The following is a 13,827-nucleotide window of genomic DNA, read 5'->3' on the forward strand; positions in this document are numbered from 1 at the left end:
ATGAAATCATGTTGGATTTTTATAAGAAATGTGTCATAACAAAGCTGAAAACGTGTACATGTTTTTAGCCGTGCTAGCTCGTGGCTCCAGGGATCATTCTGTGTGAAGGTAGACGTTTGAATCACTTCAACCAGACATTAAGTGGGCTGTGCCCTGTTTACACTGCCAGCTCAAGCCGGGGCTGTTACGCCTCGTCTTTATGCAAAACACACGGAAGCTGAGTGGTGGGCCGAAGTCATTCTGCCTCTGAGCCTGATCGGAGGTAGAAACAGAGGCGAAACGGCGTCAGTGTAAACAGCGGAGCCGGCAGGGCTGAACTGCACCGTGTGTGTGAGGCTGTTTGTTTACCTCTCATGCACATTTTGCTTCTGTAACGCCGGAACGCGACAGAGCTTCGTTACCGTGTTGCGGAATCACAATGTAAACGGGCGAATGTTTGAACAGAGCAGATAATTGTCCACAGATTTGAGTGTAGCCGTTAAGTACTGTAGACTGTACAACAAGTGGATGTAATCTCTGGGTCTGTTGTTGTGATATCAACACAACACATTAGTTTACTTATTTACCTCGGCGCCACCTCACATCCTATCCCTACAACTTCAGGCCAAGACTTCCTTTTCCGTGCGCTGCATGTTTACAGTCCGACTAGCAACTGGAGAAGCGAGGATCGAGTTGGGGTTGTGATAGGACGTCTAAGAACGGATTGTTAGCTGAACTTCGTCGTCAGTTAATGCTGATTGGAGCTGGGATGTCATTATGGTGGATCGCGTTCCGCCTGTTTTTGCTCTCCACACTCTCCTCGCTGTTTTTCCTACATACACCAAAGCCTGCTGATTGGTGCTGCTGAAATGTGCTACAAACAGAAACCAGAACACAGATACCAAACTCTGGTGCTACGCCTACAGGTAGTATGTTCAGTAGGTGAGAAGACGTCTGACACAGATGATCTCCTGCTGTGTGCTGCATGTGTGAAAGGGCAACTCGGCATGTATTCATGTTCATGTTAGAAAACAGCTTCGGTCTTGTTACCGGGCAGAAAAACAGGTTTTTGTTTTTTAAAGTCAGAGAGAAAATCACTTCTACTGTGAGGAGTGTTAAAACGCCTGAAGCCTCCTGCTGCTCCTCTCGTCTGTACGTTTTTAAGATTAAACTTGCAGCTTGTTCAAACTTAATTCCTCCTCATGAGCGCCTCTGCTCCGTTCATCTCTGTAATTAGACATTAGAGCTCGTTACTGTGCGCCGTGCAGGGGTTACTTTCTCATGGGCAGCCCTGGAGTCGTCCTCCGCACTAACCACTGTACAAACACTGCTCTGCTTTCACCCCTCCAGCTCTTCTGCACCATTTACAGATCTGATCCCATCACATCACGCGTCCACCCGCCTCCTCTTACTGAGCACAGACATCACGCTCAGGCTAATGCAGACAGACACGTTGAGGTTCTCCCTCTTTGGATTATGTAATTAACGATGCGTTTACATAACGGCTGCTTAATTATGTACAGATGTGAGGAAAGAATCAGACTTTAAACACCCGAGATAAAAGTTTAATGAACAAACTGTGCTCAGTCTGAAGCGGGGAAACACTCACACAAACGCAGACGTAAAATAGTCCTGCCCTGTCTTTGTGTGTGTCTTTGTGTGTGTCTTTGTGTGTTTGTGTGTGTGTTTGTGTGTGTGTTTGTGTGTGCGTAGGTTCTCTTGACTCGGGGAGCTTTTGACAGACATGAAGCTCTTGTCGTTATTGATATTAAATGATCCCAATTAGATCATTTTACCAAAATAAATCCTCATTAAGTGTCGGAAAAATAATAATCAATAAAGCATCAAACTACGGAAGCCCGAAGCGGACATGCATCCATTTTATTTACTCCGTTTTCCCGTGATAACGAGTAATGTCCGATTGTTTTCTCGAGATCTCAACTTTTTTATCTCGTTATCTCGAGATAACAGCGGTGCACCAGCGTAACGTCAGAGGATCATAACTCGTATCTCCAGAGCTGCAAAAGCACGAAACAAATAGAAACAGACTGACCTCATCAGTGTGGGCGATGGCAGCACGTCCTGCTCTGTAACATCACAGTGAGCAGCCTGTTGTTCTGTTTTACATCGACATAAGATTATCACGTTATCACGAGAAAACCAACTTTGTTATCTCGAGATAAATAAGTCGAGATCTCGAGAAAACAACCGGAAATGACTCGTTATCACGGGAAAGCAGAAGAGAGAAAATGTATGGAAGCATATCCACATAGGGCATAAAATACTCAAACTTTTTACCTATAGTGCCATCGTTATGCGTTAGTTTATGACCAAATACTTTAAAATGAATGACATTCCCATCAGATTTAGCCTGACATTAGTGCTAATTAGCTTAAAACAGAAAACTAGGATGGTAAACGATAGCATGCTGGCTCAAGCATTTAGCTCAGCGCTCACAGCGTCTAAGTGCATCCTCAAAATGTTCAAATCGAGAGTAAAACTATTTTATTCAAGGTAATATTTAGTCGCTTGTCTCCATGAAGCACTGGAGAATACCAGATGACACGTCAGAAAGTGAGGAAGGAAGTCAGAAAATGTTTTGGAGATCTCGAATTATCTCGTTATCTTGAGATAACAACGCTGCAACGCTGTAACTAGTTTTGTCATCCTTTGATAACGAGATTTATTTAATTATCCTGCATCAGGGGGCGCTGGTGTAGCTCAGCAGGTATGACTCCTGGTCTGCTGATCAGTTGGTGCACGTCAGCCCCCGCTCTCTCATCCCCACATTCCCTGTCCCTCTTCAGCTGTCCTATATCATACAAGCACAGGCCAAAAAAATAATCCTGCATCACTTCCTGTTTGTTGGGACTCCAGATGCATTGAGACTCAATCTTCTGTAAAACCTGCAGCTAAACCTCACTTAACCTTCAGACGGAGGAGGCCACGCTGAAGCCTGATTGATGTATTTAAATATTAATTCTTACATTAAAGAAACTCTCATCTGTTCTGCCACATGAACGGAGCCGGACAAGAGCTTGTTTTGACACTTTTTCAAGCTTGAGTCAACATCACATTTTGTGCAAAATGTTCGGACAATTAAATGTGCAGCGCAGCGATGATGGAGCCTGTGGCAGATTACCAGACATTACAGGGAAGGAGCCACTAGAGGGCGACAGCAGGCCGGACTCTGCTGCACATTTAGGTTGACTGACAGCTGTTTAATTTTGGCTGAAGCTTTTAGAACACAGAAACGGCTCCTCTGGGACTCAGTTTAAAGCAGTAAAATCAAAGATGCTCCACAGACGCTGACATGAACAAACTCTTCACATGTCCAATCTCACATCCAGCATGTGTGCCGTGCAGTGACAGCGTTCGTTGCTCCTGTCAGATTGCTTAAGGTTAACTCTTGGCTTCCTTACTGAATAATAGAATTACGTAATCATTGCAGCCTCTAATTGCACAGTGCAGCAGCCCTATTGGATTTGTATTGTATTGCGCATAATAAGTGCAGCTGTTTAGCTTCAGGGGAAATAAAGGGCCAAAAATAGATCTATTAGAAAGTAGTCCCATATGGCGCACGACTGTAGCCCTTTTGTAGAGCATGTATACAGTCAGAGAGGCCGGGTTAAACGAGAGGAAGCAGTTTAATGTAACAACAGGAGAAGAGTTTAAGTGGTGATTGTAGAAGATGAATCCAGGTCCTGCACAAAAGATACAGAAAAATAATATAAAAATACTTCAGATATAAAATACCTGCAGAAAGAAGCTTTCTCTGCCTAAATTTCAAAATAAAAGCCTTCATAAAGCAGTAAAATGTGTCATGTGATGTAATTCTGATGCATCAATTTTAGAGCAGCATGTTACTGTTGGAGCTGCTGCAGGTGGAGACAGTTTAAACTACTTTATATACAGTTAGCTTGTTTGGTCCAGTGGTTCCAAACCTAGGGGTCTGGCCCCTCTAAAGGGACACCAGATAAACCTGAGAGGTCCAGAAAAGACAAGTTAAAAGAGGACGAAAAACTGAACTGAAAACATTTTTGAAGCAGTGGTGGTGCCTCACAGCTAGAAAGTTCCTGGTTCGAATCCCGGTTCACACGTAGGTGTTCTCCCTGTGCATGCGTGGGTTCCCTCCGGGTCCAAAGACATGCTCTTTAGGTTCACTGGTGACTCCAAAATTACCCATAGGTGAGTGTGAGTGTGAAAGGTTGTCTGTATCTGTGTGTCAGCCCTGTGATAGACTGCCGATCAGTCCGGTCCCCGCCTCTCGCCCAGTGAAAGCTGTGATAGGCTCCAGCCCCCTCCTGACCCTGAGCAGGATAAGCGGTGTAGAGAATGGATGGAGTTTTAACATAATCCAACTTGGATTTTTTATGTAATATCTTAAACTAGTTGCTGATTTCAGAAAAAAAGACACAAGCATTAAATAGAAATGTTTCAGTAAAGTGCCTCAAAATTCAACTTAAAGGCACAGTATGTTTTTTCTGCTCCTGGGGGTCTCAAAACAAAACAATAACAAAAGGTGCAGTTTGATGATGTCATGAAGTAGCGTGGGATCTTGGGAGTTTTCATTTATGAACAATCATCATTGTCAACGGAAATGTATCTGACATGAGTCAGGAAGAAATCAAGGTAATGTATTAATGTTATATTCACGTAATGTTATTTTATGCTAATGATTAGCTGCAAGAAATGTTAGCTAACGTAAACATCCGATGTTTCCTGTGTTTCTTTGAAAGGCAGGGGGCGCATTCTTTTCAGAAAAATATGTTTGTATTTTAACATTTTAATGTAAGAACACAACCGATAAAATATATTTCATACAGTCCGGTTGTTTTTAGACATTTTTATGCTAAAATGTTCCTCTAATTGTTTCTTTCCAGCTTTAGAAAAGCTGCAGTGTAAAGTCACAGTGAAAGCTATTTAAGCTGTTTTTTAATTATAGTTGACTTTGCCAGCGATTGGTGGCATCTCCATTTTGTCTTCTGCTGATGAGATGAGAGTGGACGGATTTAGTTAAAGTGAGAGAGGGGGGAGGGAGAGAGTCGGGGGAGGGAGGCGGAGCGAGGCTCTTACTACAGTGTGTGTGTCGAGGAGTGCTGGCAGTGAGGAGGAGAGTACCGGAGAGGATGCTGGATGCTGAGACGGAGCTGCTGGCGTTTCACTTTCTGTCACACTGAAGCTCGCACCCCGACACAAGGAGAAGAACAAGAACAACACGTCTGTTTGGGAGCCTCAGGTAAGACAAGATGTTAATGGTTCAGAGACTTTTATTTTGAAATGATTCCATTTTCTTCAAGAGTTTTGACTGATTTTGTTTTCATGTTAAAAAAATGCCCTTTGGAAGCTTTTATTTTGAAGTTCTTGACTTCAGGTTGGTTCACAGCAGCAGACAGAACCTGCAGATGTGATTAAATATGAGTTTTAGTTTTAATACATTGCAATGCTTTTCTAATGATTGTCAGCAAATAAAACTATAATATAAAATAATATTTTTGGAATATCTAAAAGACCTTTTTTCTTCCTTTAAATAATTAAACACTTATATATAAAAATATCTAAATTTACAAGTAACATAGACATGAATTCACTCCAAAACAAGATGAATAAATAATAGTAATTTATATAATTTTGGTCAAATGTATTTTACATTTACATTTTTTTATGTCTTCAAATACCATAATTACAAATAGCTGATGTTATTTGAGCTTATAGATGAACCATTAGAATACATTATTGTTAAATAGGGCACAACTGATACTGGATTTTTGTTTGTGTACTAATCGTATTTTTGATGTATTTAAATAAATCAGATTTTTTTTATTTTTGTTGATATTTCTCCGATTTTTATTGACATTAATTTACAAAACACAGAAAACACAACAAAAAATGTTAATAAAAACATACATTTTATATCCTGCGTCGATTATCGCAGTTCTTAGAGATTATATAAAGTAAATGTAATCAAAATTGATGTTGCTAGCAGTATGGAATAGTTGTTTCTTTTTATAACAGGCATATGAAACTGAAAACTTGTTGTTTAAAGGTTTCTTCACCTTTTAGCACAGCTAAGCTAACTGTTTTCCCTTTTTAGCTTAAGCTATGCTAATTGCCTGCAGCTCTAGCCTCATAGTAACAAAGCATATAAAGCTCACTAATAAACAAGTTGTCTTTTTTTCTGTTGTGTACAATAACTGAAAGTGTTAGATGTCAGTTTGACATTTTACTGTAGTTATGTATCAAAACAGGCAGTTTCCAGTCTTTATGCTAAGCTAGCTAGCTTGTTCAAGCTTCAAAGATGTGAACGTTCATCTTCTTAGCTACTTCCTCATAAAGAAGTAAATATATCTATAATCCCACACATAAGCACTTAATGAACGTGATTTTTTACTCTTCAAACAATTACGTATATTAATTAACAAGTTTTAGATTCACTGACAGCTGATTTTAGTAGGAAACCTTTGGACAGAGCTAAGCTAGCTGGCTACAGCTACATATTTTCTGTATGAATGTGTGAGCTGATCTTAGCTAAAGCCCTACAGCCAAGCAAACAGAGATATTGTCCTACACATATTGCCCCCTAAAATCACTCCTTGTTTTCCAATTTTGTTTGGATTACATCGTTATTATTAGTCAGTAAGATTTTGAATTGCTAATACAAGTATTTCATACTTTTGAACTGAGCCAGGCCAGATGTTTCCTCCAGTCTTTATGTTCAGCTAAGCGAACTAGCTGCTGATGTCAGCTACATATTTAGCAGGTAGCAATTTTAGCTAGCTCCCGCTACAAGTAAGTCGGTCTTCCTGCAAATAACGCCCCCTGAAACCACAACTTGGGATTTTTACACATTAGTGTCTGTTTGGATCATACTAAAATGTTCTGTAGTTTATGAGGTGCTGGTAGGAGGAGTTTGGTATCTTTGATTAGAGCCAGGTTAGCTGTATCCCCAAGTTTACATAAACAAAGCTAACAGGCTAGTGGCTCCCGCTAAATATTCAGCTAACGGATGCTAAAGTGTTATCAATCTTAGCTAATCTTAGCTAACATAAAGTCCTCCATGTAGTTCCTTCTCAAATCCATATGGCTTTCACAATTTGGTTTCTGCACAGATCAAATATGTTAGCTTTAGAGATGCTGGTGGGTGGATTTCATAAAGTTTTGACAAAGCTAAGCTAAGCTAAACATCTGCTGACTTTGGCTTTGTATCTTACAGACTGACAAGAGAGTGGTATCAATATTCTCGTCTAACTCTCAGCAAAAAGTGATTACGTCTTTTTACCAAAGTATCAAACTATTTCTTAAAATAAAGGAGACTTTTGGAATAAGTGGAGAGCACTCTGTCTTCATATCATGGAGAAAACCGTCAGTACAGAGGGTGAAGGAGCCGCAGCTCTCTGCCTAACGTGTCATGGCAGCAGTAAAGTCAAAGCTGAGAAGGACGGGATGAAGAGGAAGAAAGGAAGCATGAATTTGCTCAGTGTGTGTGCAAGAAATCGATTTGCACTGCTACAGCACTCATTTTCAAATTTGGGCTATCATCCTCTGCCAGATTATTGAGCCCCCCTCTTCTTTCCCATGCTCTCTGTAATCCCTTCTGAATGCCCCTTTTGACCCCCAATCAGCTGCATTGACTGCGCTGTGTGTGAGGTGGGTGGTGGTGGATTAGACAGACTGCTGAGCGCTCAGGTGCTGACTGATGTGGCTAATGTGCTCGAACAGAAACGGTTCACGGCAGCTCAACACCCCCTGCCTGCTGAACTCAGGGGAAATACCTCCTACTGTAGGAGTTTTTTCCTCTTGAGTCTGTGCTTTTTGAGATGTTCTCACTAAAGACTTAATTGTCCTGAGTGCTGCTTTTAGTGGCAAAACAGCCGCTCCGTTAAAGGGGAAGTTCACCTGAATTACAAAAGCATCTCTGCAGGAGGTAGTGAGCTCTACATGGAAAGAATCAAACTGAAACTGAAGGTGTGGACAGCCTGGTCTCACGCTAACGTCATGCAACTGCATTGCATTTTATTTTACACCTTTTAGTCTCAGTGTGCAGAGAAGGCTTTTTTTTTTACGTGCAAATAGCCTCAGATAAATTAATGCCATGTCACGTTTAAAGAGCGACAACGTCTGTAAACAAGGTCATATATTGACCACATTTTTTCCTCAAGGAACAGGGACCTTGACCTTTGACCTATTGGATTTATAATGGCTTGTAATCATTATTTTTCATGCTCGAAATTTGCTTGAAATTGTGTCACAATCTGGTGTGAATTCATGAGCTGTTCCCAAAGACTGCGTGACCTCTGGCCTCCAAAATCTAATGAGAAGTGCAAATTCTTTGTAATTCAATTCTACAATAATGTAGAAATTGCATTGAAAAAAGAGGCTAAAAAAGATGCTATAAACATGCTAAATTAGATTTTTTTTATTCTAAGTTTCTGAATACAACCATCAGGAAGTTATTAGATGCATAGTGCATGAAATAAATTAGAGTGCAGCACTTAAATTAAGCCATAAACATCATGTAAGATAGGAAAGCACTGACAGGGACCGTTTTAGTGTCATAACTCCATAGTTTCATAGTTAATTTTGAGTGCAGGACCTTTACTCACACTGGAGTATTTTCACGCCACTTTTACTTCAAAGGAGGGTTTTAATACTTCTGTCACCTCTGACTTAATGTCTTTATGTATAAATCCTGATGCAAGTAAAAGTAAATGGCTTTGCGTTATTGATGTACAATATACGTCCCCTTTAAGTGGCTTAAATTGCCTCTTCGATCATAAAACGGAGTCAGCGCTGGGGTCAAGTCCATTCAGTCCCAATCCATTTAAAGCAATCAATTGAAATTCATGACTTTCCCATTTTTCCCCCCATTTCTTCCAGTGAGGCTTGTTCCACATGAGCTCGCTCACCGGAGCGTTTAGCCGCGCGGACGCTTGAGATGTGCAGTAATTGACTTTCCTCCTCCTCAGATCTGCAGCTGAGGCATTATCGTTTCCAGCACGCAGGGATTCTCTCAGCGCAGCGGGAGCAGCAGATGTGCTGCACGAGCCCAGCGAGGCCCCACAGTGTGTCATTAGCTGCTTGTCATGGGTGCGCTTGACATGTTCAGAGAGAGGAAGGGACAGATGTGTGTTTATGTGTGTGTCACGGAAAACAGCTGTAAACAGAGACCGACAAATGGTCTGTTAGAGGCCTCAGGGTCAAGATGCCTGACAGCGACCACACAGGGGTCCCTTCAGCATCCTCCTACTCCTTTACTTCATTATTTTGTAAGTGTGTTATTGTTACTAACATAGTAATTATGTGTATTAGAAATGGACACAGCCTATTGGTTTGTGGCTTTGAGGCTTTGAGTTCAGCATTTTGGCCACGGCCATCTTGGTTTCTTGGAGCCAGAAGTGAACACATTAGGAAGAGAGAGTGGAGCTGGAGAGGAGTTAGGGTTTGGCAGATGATTAGTTATTGAAGCTACCTGGTAAATCAATTAGCTGGTAAATAAGTGGAGATCCCAAACACAGTCATCTTCTATTTCGTAACATATCAATCTTGGCTCTTGTTCTCGAGTGAGGATAAAATGGATGGTGGGATTGACAGATGGATTGGTGCAGCATCAGCAGTAATGTCCAGGACCATTGGGGTGAAGAGAGAGAGCTGAGCCTGAAGGCAAAACCCATCTACGTTCCAATCATCACCTTCGGGTAGTGATCGAAAGAATGTGACCGCAGACACAAGCGGGCGAAATTAGCTTCCTCTGCAGGGTGTGTGGGCTCAGCCTCAGAGAGAGGGTAAGGAGCTCGGACTTCCGGAGGGAGCTCGGAGTAGAGCTGCTACTACTTTGCATCGAATGGAGCCGGTTGAGGTGGTTCAGGCATCTGATTAGGATGCCTCCTGGGCGCCTCCCTGTGGAGGCTTTCTGGGCACGTCCAACTGGGAGGAGAGCCCGGGGTAGAACCAGAGCTCGCTGCAGAGATTATATATCCCGCTGGCCTGGGAACGCCTCTTTATCCCCCAGGAAGAGCTGGAAAATGTTGCTAGGGAGAGGGACGCCTGGGCTAACTTGCTTAGCATGCTGCCACCGCAACCTGACTCAATCACATTAATAATAAAATACCTGAATTCACTCGCTGAAAAAGCCGGAGACTTCTTGGACTGTGTTGGTGTAATTAACCACACAGTTAGACATTTTATTTGTCCAGTATTTGTGAGAAAAGGCAAACAGGTTTAAGTTTAGTGACTTGAGCTGTCAGATAAATCCAGTGAAGTAAACATCTCCCTGTGAGAGGTGGTGGAGTTCTTGGCACAAGACAAAAAGTCTCAAGTACCTTAAACTCAGTGCAGCACCGCAGCGACTGACACATGCAGGTCGTAAAAGATGGCAAGCTATGTCTGTCCCTCAGGCGGACATATCTGTCATGTCTGTTGCCCGAGTCACTGTAAGAATTTATGACTCTTTAATCTCCTCATGTGACACAGTGACATAAAGATGATCTGAGCCGGACATTAGACGCTTTTTATTGTTTCTCCGAGCAGCGAAACGCCCAGCGATGGCTGTGACACGGACATGATGTTCATGGACTCTCTTTAGGAGCAAAATTGAATGTTGACTGATTAGAGCTTCGTATCTGATGTCGTCTCTGACCTCATTTCTTCACATTATTCTCTCTCTGTTTTAACTCCTGCAGCGGACCACCTCACCGGCGAACCAGAGGGTTTACAACCCCCCCTCTCACATACAAAAAGAGGAAGGAGAGCGACAGATACAGCAGACAGACAGAGAGGAAAGCACAGAGACAATTAGCCGGAGGTTTGCGTTTTGTGTCGCTCTGTGTAGTGTAGCTCAGCGCTGCCCCTGGTGAATACACGCACGCACGGAGAATCAGAGATTTCCACATTCACCATATGGGTGTTTGCTCTCTTAGTGAGGACTACTCGAGTCATTCGCACACACATGCAGATGGCCACAACCTGCTGATTGAAACTGCTGTTACATTTGTTCATCTTTCTAAATTGATTATCTACTTTTGGTTGACAGAAATGCAGCACATGCTCACTGAAATCCTTATTTATTTTAAATTGCAGTAGAGTGGTGCAGAGAGAGAGGGATGGACACATCCAAGCAGATTTCACAGCAGATTTATTGCAAGAAGGGTCTGCAGCCATGCTAAACGCTAACGTGCAAACAGTGACAACGTTAACATGCTTATGTTCTCCTGGGAGACTGTTCACCATGTTCATGAGCAATTTAGCCTTCCATCTTGCACATCTGTATGAGTGTGTGCAGTAGAGATCGGCCGGTGGAGCCACTGTAACAACGTCCCGCCCCTTCCTCTACCCAGAACACACTTTTACCTTGTGTCCTTGCCGTGTTGGAGCCCTCAGGTGTCCTTGCCGTGTTGGAGCCCTCAGGTGGGCTCAATCTGCAGCAGAACAGCTTCTCGTGTCGGTCTGAAGCAGATATTCACGCTGATGGAAAGTTCAATGACTGTAGTGTTAGTGTTAGTTACGTCTCCTCTCGCCGTTCCTCCTCTACTCTGCTACTCAGGAACAGAACGCTGCAGGAGCCCCATTTGTCAGCAGAGCTGTCAATCATGAGGCCACACCCCCTTTTTATAGCATCAGATAACTCATTAAAAGTGAACACTGTGACATAAATCAGCATGATAAGAACTAATTATGACAGAAACCATGTTGGAGAAAAATGTATTTTGATTTGATAGTTTGACTCATGTCCCATCTGTTAACATGGAGGAGGCGGGCTTTATGAGCTATACTGCAGCCAGTCAGCAGGGGGTGCTAGAGAGTCTATGCATTGAATTAGGTCTCCAAAACCAACTGACCTAGTCGTAAAATTGATAATATTGTTGAATAAAGCAGTTTCACTTGATTGCTGAAATGAATGATGGCCAAAACTAAAGAAGCCCAATTATCCTTTCAAAGAGCAGAGACGTAAAAAGTGGGAACAAATGTTGCTCGAGGGTTTTGTATCAGTCATGAACCTTAAATGAGGTTACTCATCTCAGAAAACCAGGTTCATCCCGTACAGCAGTTATTCACGGTACACAGAACATTCCCCAAGGAGTCCAAACGCTCCCATCGGAATTAGACTGGAACATTTCAGCACTCCTCCAAAGGCCGTCATCTATTCAACACGCTCATGCATCCTTTTACCGAACTCCCCCACTCGCTTCCTCACGTCGTCCACACAGCTGTCACTTCTCTCGTCAATCCGCCATCATCCATTCATCATCATCCGTCCACCCATTCATGCCCTCTGCTTCCTCACCCCCCTCTCCCATACATCTCTCGACCACTCCACTGTCAGAGCGAGGAAGCAGCTTATGGAGCTTAGTTCTGCAAAGACGCATCACCACCTACTTTATCCCCACTCTGACTCTCTCCGGGGATCGTTAACCCTTTCGTAAACATGCACACAAGCCGCCTTTTCTGATGACTCCTGGGTAAAGCCAAGCATAAGAGTAATCTGGTCTTCAATCCCAACATGGGCGGCTAAAAGCTTTGACGTCAAACAGCCGTCTGGAAATTACTGAACCGAGTCAGTGAAGTGGAGGACGACAAAACGTATGTGGTTAAAGGACTCGATGGCTTTTGAATATTTCATAGACGTGTAGGCTGAAGATGTAAAACAGGAGGAATACAGACTTACAGGATGGATTGTGTGGAAACAGAATTTATAGCTTTAATTCTGTATTTGTTAACATCTTAAATAATTATGGTTTTCTTCACAATTCGTTCCACCTTTCTACTTTTAGTTAAATTGTCTCAACAAATTGTAACTTCAGAGCTGAACAACATCAGAGTGTATTCTTTTTCCTTCCTGCTATCACATCAGTGTTAATCAAGGTTTTGATGTTTCCAAAGGAACCCCTGTGATTAACTTCCTTCTATACATTTGTTTAGCCATCAGACTGTGAGTTCTTCACACCTTAGACCACTGTATGAGCCTCGAGAAGCTAGCTTGAACCCTCTTGTTAGTTTGGTCCCCCAGACACCCCCCTCTGAGAATGACACCGTAGCTTCTTTCATCTTGGTTGTGTATTGCCCTTTGTTGCTCGATTTCAATAAGCATAGCCCTTTTGGTTAGCCCTTTGTTTACTGTGACCCAAGATATATAATCTGACTAGAGCGGACTCTAGTCAGAGAGGTTTTCTAAAACTTGCTGTGATGATCTCTCTCCACTGCGCAGTGAATAAAACTCATCTGAACCAGCCACTGAATCGGACCTGAAGATTATTAATTTCTTCTACAATTGCCATGAAATTTAGCAAACAGTCATGTCCCCCTTAAACTAGCTCACCAAATACTATAGCTTGGTCAGTGGCCCTCCATTGAGCATCCATCCTTTATCTATAGAGCTCATCCTGTTCAGAGTCACGGGGGCCGGAGCCTATCCCAGCTTTCATTGGGCGAGAGGCGGGGTTACACCTGGACTGATCACCAGTCAATCACAGGGCTGACACATCACATTCCCACATTTCCCCCGTGCATGCGTGGGTTCTCTCCGGGGTCTCAGGCTTCCTCCCACATTCCAAAGACATGCTCGTTAGGTTCATTGGTGACTCTAAATTGCCTGTAGGTGTGGGTGTGTGTCAGCCCTGTGATTGACTGGCGACCAGTCCATGGTGTACCCCGCCCTTCAGGTAGAATAGGCTCCATCCCCCCCATGACCCTGAATAGGGTAAGCGGTATAGATAATGGATGCCTTTATTGAGAGAGAGGACAGTGGATACTGGGAATAGTGGGAGAGAGGGTGGAGATGGCATGTGGCAAAGGGCTGAGGATGGGAGTCTAACCCGGGGTCTCCACACAAGACTGTAGCCTCTGTATATGGGA

At 42.9% G+C, this 13,827-nt stretch overlaps 1 protein-coding gene across 1 annotated transcript in view; it reads left to right on the forward strand.

Annotated features, from left to right (window-relative positions):
* Window positions 1-5,103: 5,103 nt before the first annotated feature.
* rph3aa (rabphilin 3A homolog (mouse), a) overlaps window positions 5,104-13,827 on the forward strand; it is a 33,381-nt gene continuing 24,657 nt past the window's right edge. Inside the window, exon 1 of the mRNA XM_069673277.1 lies at window positions 5,104-5,218. The gene's annotated coding sequence lies outside the window, so the exon portion shown is untranslated. The remainder of the gene's footprint in view (window positions 5,219-13,827) is intronic.

This window comes from Semicossyphus pulcher, unplaced genomic scaffold (genome assembly GCF_022749685.1).
Source record: "Semicossyphus pulcher isolate SPU_LCO1_2020_fin unplaced genomic scaffold, fSemPul1.0.p SCAF_22, whole genome shotgun sequence".
NCBI lineage: Eukaryota > Metazoa > Chordata > Actinopteri > Labriformes > Labridae > Semicossyphus > Semicossyphus pulcher.